Raw genomic sequence first — 6,172 nt, 5'->3', positions numbered from 1 at the left:
CACCTGCCTCTGCCTCCCAAGTGCTGGGATTGAAGGCTTGCACTATCACGCCCTGCGATTGATCTTTTTCTATAGGTTTTTGGCATGCTAAAAGTGGGGGGGGGGGTACTAAATGTGACTAATGGCCACAGGAATCACCGTTTAAGGATAGAACTTTGTCTTGACATTGTTTGCATCTGGTTGTGGCCTTGTATTACAGTTTTTATTATACAATTGGAGCAAATTTAGTTTTTTAATTTTTTGTCTTTTTTTTTTTTTTTTTGAGACAGAGTCTCGCTAGCCTTTGTATAGAACTTGGTACACAGACCAGGCTGGCCTTGCACTCAGATATCTACCTTCCTCTACCTCCTGAGTGCTAGGGATAAAGTTGTACACTATCCTGCTGTGTGTGTGTGTGTGTGTGTGTGTGTGTGTGTGTGTGTGTGTGTGTGTGTGTGTGCGCGCGCCTCAGTGTGTACCTGGTTGTTCATGGAGGCCAGAAGACGATACTGGATTGACCCCCTGGAGCTAAAGTTAAAAGGATCTGAAGTTATGTGGATGCTAGTAACTGAACCTAGGCCATCTAGAAGAGCATCAAATGCTCTTAACCCCTGAGCCATCTCTCTTGTCCTGGATTCTTGTTCCTATGTTTGCATGTAATTTAAGTTAGGTTTGATTTAGAAAAAGCACTCAAAGAGCAACATCTTCACTACATCTTAAAAATTAAAAATTTGGAGAAATAGCTTGGAATGAAATGTGCCACCCATAAAGGATGAGTACTTGCAAGAAGAATTTGAGTATACCCTCCTGGCACAGCTAAGGGTTCTTCCTAGAAAAAAGAATGGAAAGATACTAAGAGTCCCAAATATACCAAATGGAGTAATATATCTGGATACAGAACCTACTTGTGCTTACAGTATCTAAATGAAGTGACTGTATGCTGTTGTTTATTTTTCACTGCTGTTGTTTTTTTACAGCTGTTACACTGAGGAATGGCAGAGGGTGATCATTAAGCTAGTGAATCCTTGCTTTGCTTTACTAGTCCTTACTTTAGCTCTGGAGAGTTGAAGCCATCTGAAATTGGGAGAGACAAGCAAAAATACACTTGCAACTTAAAAGCCGGAAAGAATGAAACAGGGCTCTGTTGAGGTGTAAGGCACTAGTGAGCTAAACTGGGGTGGTGTAAAAAGGCTTCCCATAGGAAGTTCAGAAAATAGCATTATGTCAGTCAGGGAAAACATTCTTCTAAAAATTATTAGTCTATGGTATAACGTAATGGGTCTCATTTGGTTTTATACATGTATGTTTTTATTATACCCACGCTCATTCTTTCTTTGTTCCCTTCCACTGATTGCTGCTGCTCTTCCCTTGCCCCACCTTCCGACTTTCATGTCATAAGTATATATGTATATATGTTCACATATGCATGCATAGGTAGTCAAAGAGTTTAGTTAGCGTGGCCTCTAGCAACCACTAAACAGCCGGTAGATACACAATGCTAGAGCCTCCTGTGCCCATTCCCTATCCACAGTGCAGTAATCCTGTGCAAGTAATCACTACTGCTGAAAGTTCGAAGCTTCAGTGGCCACTCCATACTTAAGAGACAACATTCTATTCTCTTTTCACTTCTTTCCACTACTGTATTCCCTGAGTTTTGTGTGTATGGGTTTGGGGTAAAATACAGGTCCCTTTCAGTTGAATAACCACAGACTTAGCAGTGGGACTGATTGGGAATGGCTGTAGGAATGGATTCCCTACTTTGGTCTTCCTTCTTGAGCTTCGGGGTAACATTTGAAATGTAAATAAAGAAAAAATCTAATTTAAAAAAAAAAAAAGGAATGGGTTCCCATTGTAAAGGAAGCTTCTCTGAAGTGGATAGCAGCACTAACCTATCAGCATAAAAATACTTAGGAGGCAATTTGATGTGCACAATATGCCTGTTTAAGAAATAACAGTCACTTCTGCACACATACCTACCACTCCAGCTGTGGACTTTTTACCACTCTTGCAGTACCAGGCATGAACTCCCTCCTGTGGAGGAGTCCTCAGATCCAATGAGGGCTGGTTACCTCTATAACTCATGCCACTGTTGAACTGGTTTGTGCAGATCTTACCTAGCAGTCAGTAGTGAAGCACACAACATCCATAGCCAAGTAAAACTTGATGCTAATTGTCCTCATAGGGTCAATAGTGCCTTCCAACACACACACACACACACACACACACACACACACACACACACACACACGTAGGGAGCAAGCCTTTAGCTCAGTTCTAACTTGATCTAAGTCTTGCAACAACAAAATATGTCGTCAGCAAGAAGACATTACCGTTTAGTTCTGATGGGTAACCAACAGCAATTTTGAAGCACTTGGTAGCTTCTCTGACCAATAGGCCACCCCCGACAGTGAGGGGCTTTAATAACCAATGGTGTCTGGAAGAACCTTTAGCCACTTACAGAACACATTCTTGGGTTCTGTTTCTTTAAAAAGTATAAGGGGAACAAATACATTTGAAACACTGAAAGAAAACCTCTGTGACTACAGTGTAAAGATGTAAACCAAGTTTCAGGTAAGAGTCTTCATTTAATAAGTAAGGATGAGAGTCTGGAGGCTATGGGTATAAGGAGCTCTCCATTTAATCTAGGTTAGATAGTATATATCAAGAATTAGCAGATAGAAAATAAAATTTTAAGGTGTTTTTGGTTTTTTTTTTTTTAATATCACAGCAGAGACGTTTTTAAAATCAAATTTGTTCCCGTTACAACCCTATATCAGCCTTTCTCCTCCCAGTATCCCCTCACAGCTCCTCTCTCCATTCCTTCTTCCCCTTCTCTGGTTGTAAAATACTCCCTCTCCCACACACATCAAGTTGCTTCAGGACTAGGCACATCCTTTCCCTCTGAGGCCAGACTAAACTGTCCATTTAGGGGTGAGGATCTACAGGCAGGCAGGCAACAGGCTCAGGGACAGCCCCTGCTCCATTTGTTTGGGGGACCTTCATGAAGACCAAGCTGTTCATCTGCTGCATATATGCAGGGGAACTAGGTCTAACCCATGCTCACTCTTTGGTTGGTGGTTCAGTCTCTGGGAACCCCTAAGGGTTCAGGTTAGTTAACTCTGTTGGTCTTCCTGTGGTGCCCCTGTCCTATTTGGGTCCTTCAATCTTTCTCCCAACTCTTAAGACTCCCTTAGCTCCATCTAATGTTCAGGTGTGAGTCTCTGCATCTCTTTCCATTGGCTGCTGGGTGGAGCTTCTCAGGGGACTGTTAATGTGAGGTTAATGCATAATGCAGTATCATTAATAACAGTGTCAGGGAATGGATTTTGCCCATGGGGTGGGTCTCAATTTGGGGCATTCTTTGGCCATTCCTTCAGTCTCTGCTCTCTGCCCCTACACATCTTGTAGGCAGGACACATTTTGGGTCAAAGGCTTTGTGAGTGGGTTGCTGTCTATCCTTCCACTGGGAGTCCTTCCTACAGGAAGTGTCCACTTCAGGATCTATATCCCTCACTGCTAGGAACCACCCCATCTCAGATCTCTGGCACATTCTAGAGATTGCCACCACCAGTCTATTTCCCTTCTCTCTCCTGCTCTCCTTACAAATGACCTTCCCACCCGACTCTTCTCTCCATCCAGTTCCCTTCTTCCATTGAGGTCCAATATCTATTTTGTTTCCCCTTCTGAGAAAGATGCAAATGTCCTCCCTTCTGCCCTCCTTGTTATGTGGCTTCTTTGGGTTTTTGAGTATAACACAGTTATCCTGTACTTCATCCATTGATATCCATACCATGCATGTCCTTTTTGGTCTGGGTTACCGTACTCAGGATAATATTTTCTTGTTCCATCCATTTGCCTGCTAAATTCTTGAGGTCCTTGTTTTTAATGTTTGGGTAGTATTCCATTGGGTAGATATACCACATTTTCTGTATCCACTCTTCAGTTAAGCGACATCTCATCTAAGTTGTTTCCAGTTTCTGGCTATTGCAGATAAACCTGCTATGAACATAACTGAGTAAATGTCCTTGTGGTATGGTAGAGCATTTTTTGGGTATATGCTCAGGGGTGGTATAGCTGAGTCTTGAGGTAGAACTATTCCCATCTTCTGAGAAACTGCCCAATTGATTGGCTGTATAAGTTTGCAATGCCATCAGCAGGGGAGGAGTATCCCTTCTTGCTTTACAACCTCTCTGCAGGTGCTGTCCTTTTGACCTTGGCTCTGCTGATAAAATCTCAGTCATTTTGATTGGTATTTTCCCAATGACTAAAGACTTAATATTTCAGTGCTTCTCTGCCATTTGAGATTCCTCTGTTTAGAATTCTGTTTAACTCTATATACCTTTTTTATTTGTTTGTTTTTTTGTTTGTCGAGACAGGGTTTCTCTATGAAGCCCTGGCTGTCCTGGAACTCACTCTGTAGACCAGGCTGCCCTCAAACTCAGAAATCCACCTGCCTCTGCCTCTCAAGTGCTGGGATTAAAGGCGTGTGCCACCACGCCCACCTACCTTTTGTGTTTTTTTTTTTTTAAGATTAACTTATTTTATGTATATGAGTACCCTGTACCAGAAGAAGGCATCAGCATTGGATCCATTACAGATGGTTGTGAGCCCACGTAGTGTTGGGAACAAAAAATAAAGGAGGACCCAGGGGGGCCCAGGAGAAGTGGGGGAAAGGAAAAGAGGCCCATGCCCCGCCAGAGTTTCCCTATTCTCTAGTCAGTCAGGCGTGGGAGAGCTGCTACCTACCCTATCCACATATCCCTGGGTGGGCATTCCTCTGTCCCACTCTTAAGGGGGTGGCCAAGGGGCAGCCCTGCCTGGGGACCGCCCCCTCCGGGCTACTTTGCTAGCACCCCAGGGTTGTGGGAAAGAGGGAATAGGGGAAGAAGTTCCCAACACTGATGAGAGTGTGCAGCAGGCCTTGAAGGAGCAGAGACTGTCTATGGTTTAAGAGGTTTATTATAGAAATGCAGGGGGAAAGAAAGAAGGGAGAGAGAGAGAGAGAGAGAGAGAGAGAGAGAGAGAGAGAGAAAGAGACAGGAGAGAGACAGAGAAGGCTAGAAAGAGATAAAGAGGAGAAGACAAAGGGAAGAGGAGAGAGAAGTGAGAGGTAGAGGAACAAAGGAGTGAGAGGGTAAGAGAGCTTGGTGGGGCTGAACACTCCTTTTTATGGACTTCGTTGTTGCTAGGTAACGGGGGGGGGGAGTTCAACCTGAAGGTCAGAAGCTTGGGCCATTGCTTACATGACTACTGACCATGCTTCTCTTGTGGGGGCTGTGGGAGGTGGTAANNTAGGCAGGGGCCAGAGTTCCAGGAGCATGAGGGAACGCCTACCGTGTCAAGAGGGTGAATTATGACCATCAGGGTTCAGACTTCAGTTCGACTGGATACCAGATTGCAATTCCCAACAACATAGTTGTTGAAAATTGAACCCGACCCCTGGAAGAGCAGAAGAGCGGTGCTCTTAACCACTGAGCAATCTCTCCAGCCCCTTTACCATTTTTTAATTTTTTTTGAGATTAGTCCTCTGTTGGATGTAGGGCTAGTGAAGGTCTTTTGCCAATCTGTAGGCTATCATTTTGTCTTGGTGATGTCATTTGACTTACAGAAGTTTTTCAGTTTCATGAGGTCCCATTTATTAATTCCTGACCTTAGCGCCTGAGCCATTGGTGTTCTGTTTGGGAAGCTGTCTCCTGTATTGACAGGTTCAAGGCTATTTCCCACTTTCTGTTTTATTAGATTAAGTATGTCTGGTTTTACGTTGAAGTCTTTCATCCTTTTGGACTTGAGTTTTGTGTAGGGTGATAGTATGGATCTATTTGCATTCTTCTACTTGGAGACATCTAATTAGACCAGCACCATTTGTTGAAGATGCGCTCCATTTTCCATTGCATGGTTTTGGCTTCTTTGTCAAAAATCAAGAGTTGTTTTTGTTTGTTTGTTTTGTTTTTATGAAGACTTGTGGTGCCTAGGCTGCCCTTAAACTCTGAGGCTCAAGTGGTCCTTGTACATGGATCTTCTCCATAACTAAGACTACAGGTATGTGCCATTGAAGATGAATTTCTTTGGGATTTTTAAGTGTAGCAGAAAGATAAAGAAATTTGCAAAGCAGGAGAAACAAAGGGGAACCAGAGACTTGATCAATAGCAGCACACACCTTGAAAGAGTAACCAACCACTCTTTTTTTTTTTTT

Source organism: Mus pahari, chromosome 8 (assembly GCF_900095145.1).
Source record: "Mus pahari chromosome 8, PAHARI_EIJ_v1.1, whole genome shotgun sequence".
Lineage (NCBI taxonomy): Eukaryota > Metazoa > Chordata > Mammalia > Rodentia > Muridae > Mus > Mus pahari.
The sequence above is the reverse complement of the archived record's forward strand: the minus strand, read 5'-3'. Positions refer to the sequence as shown.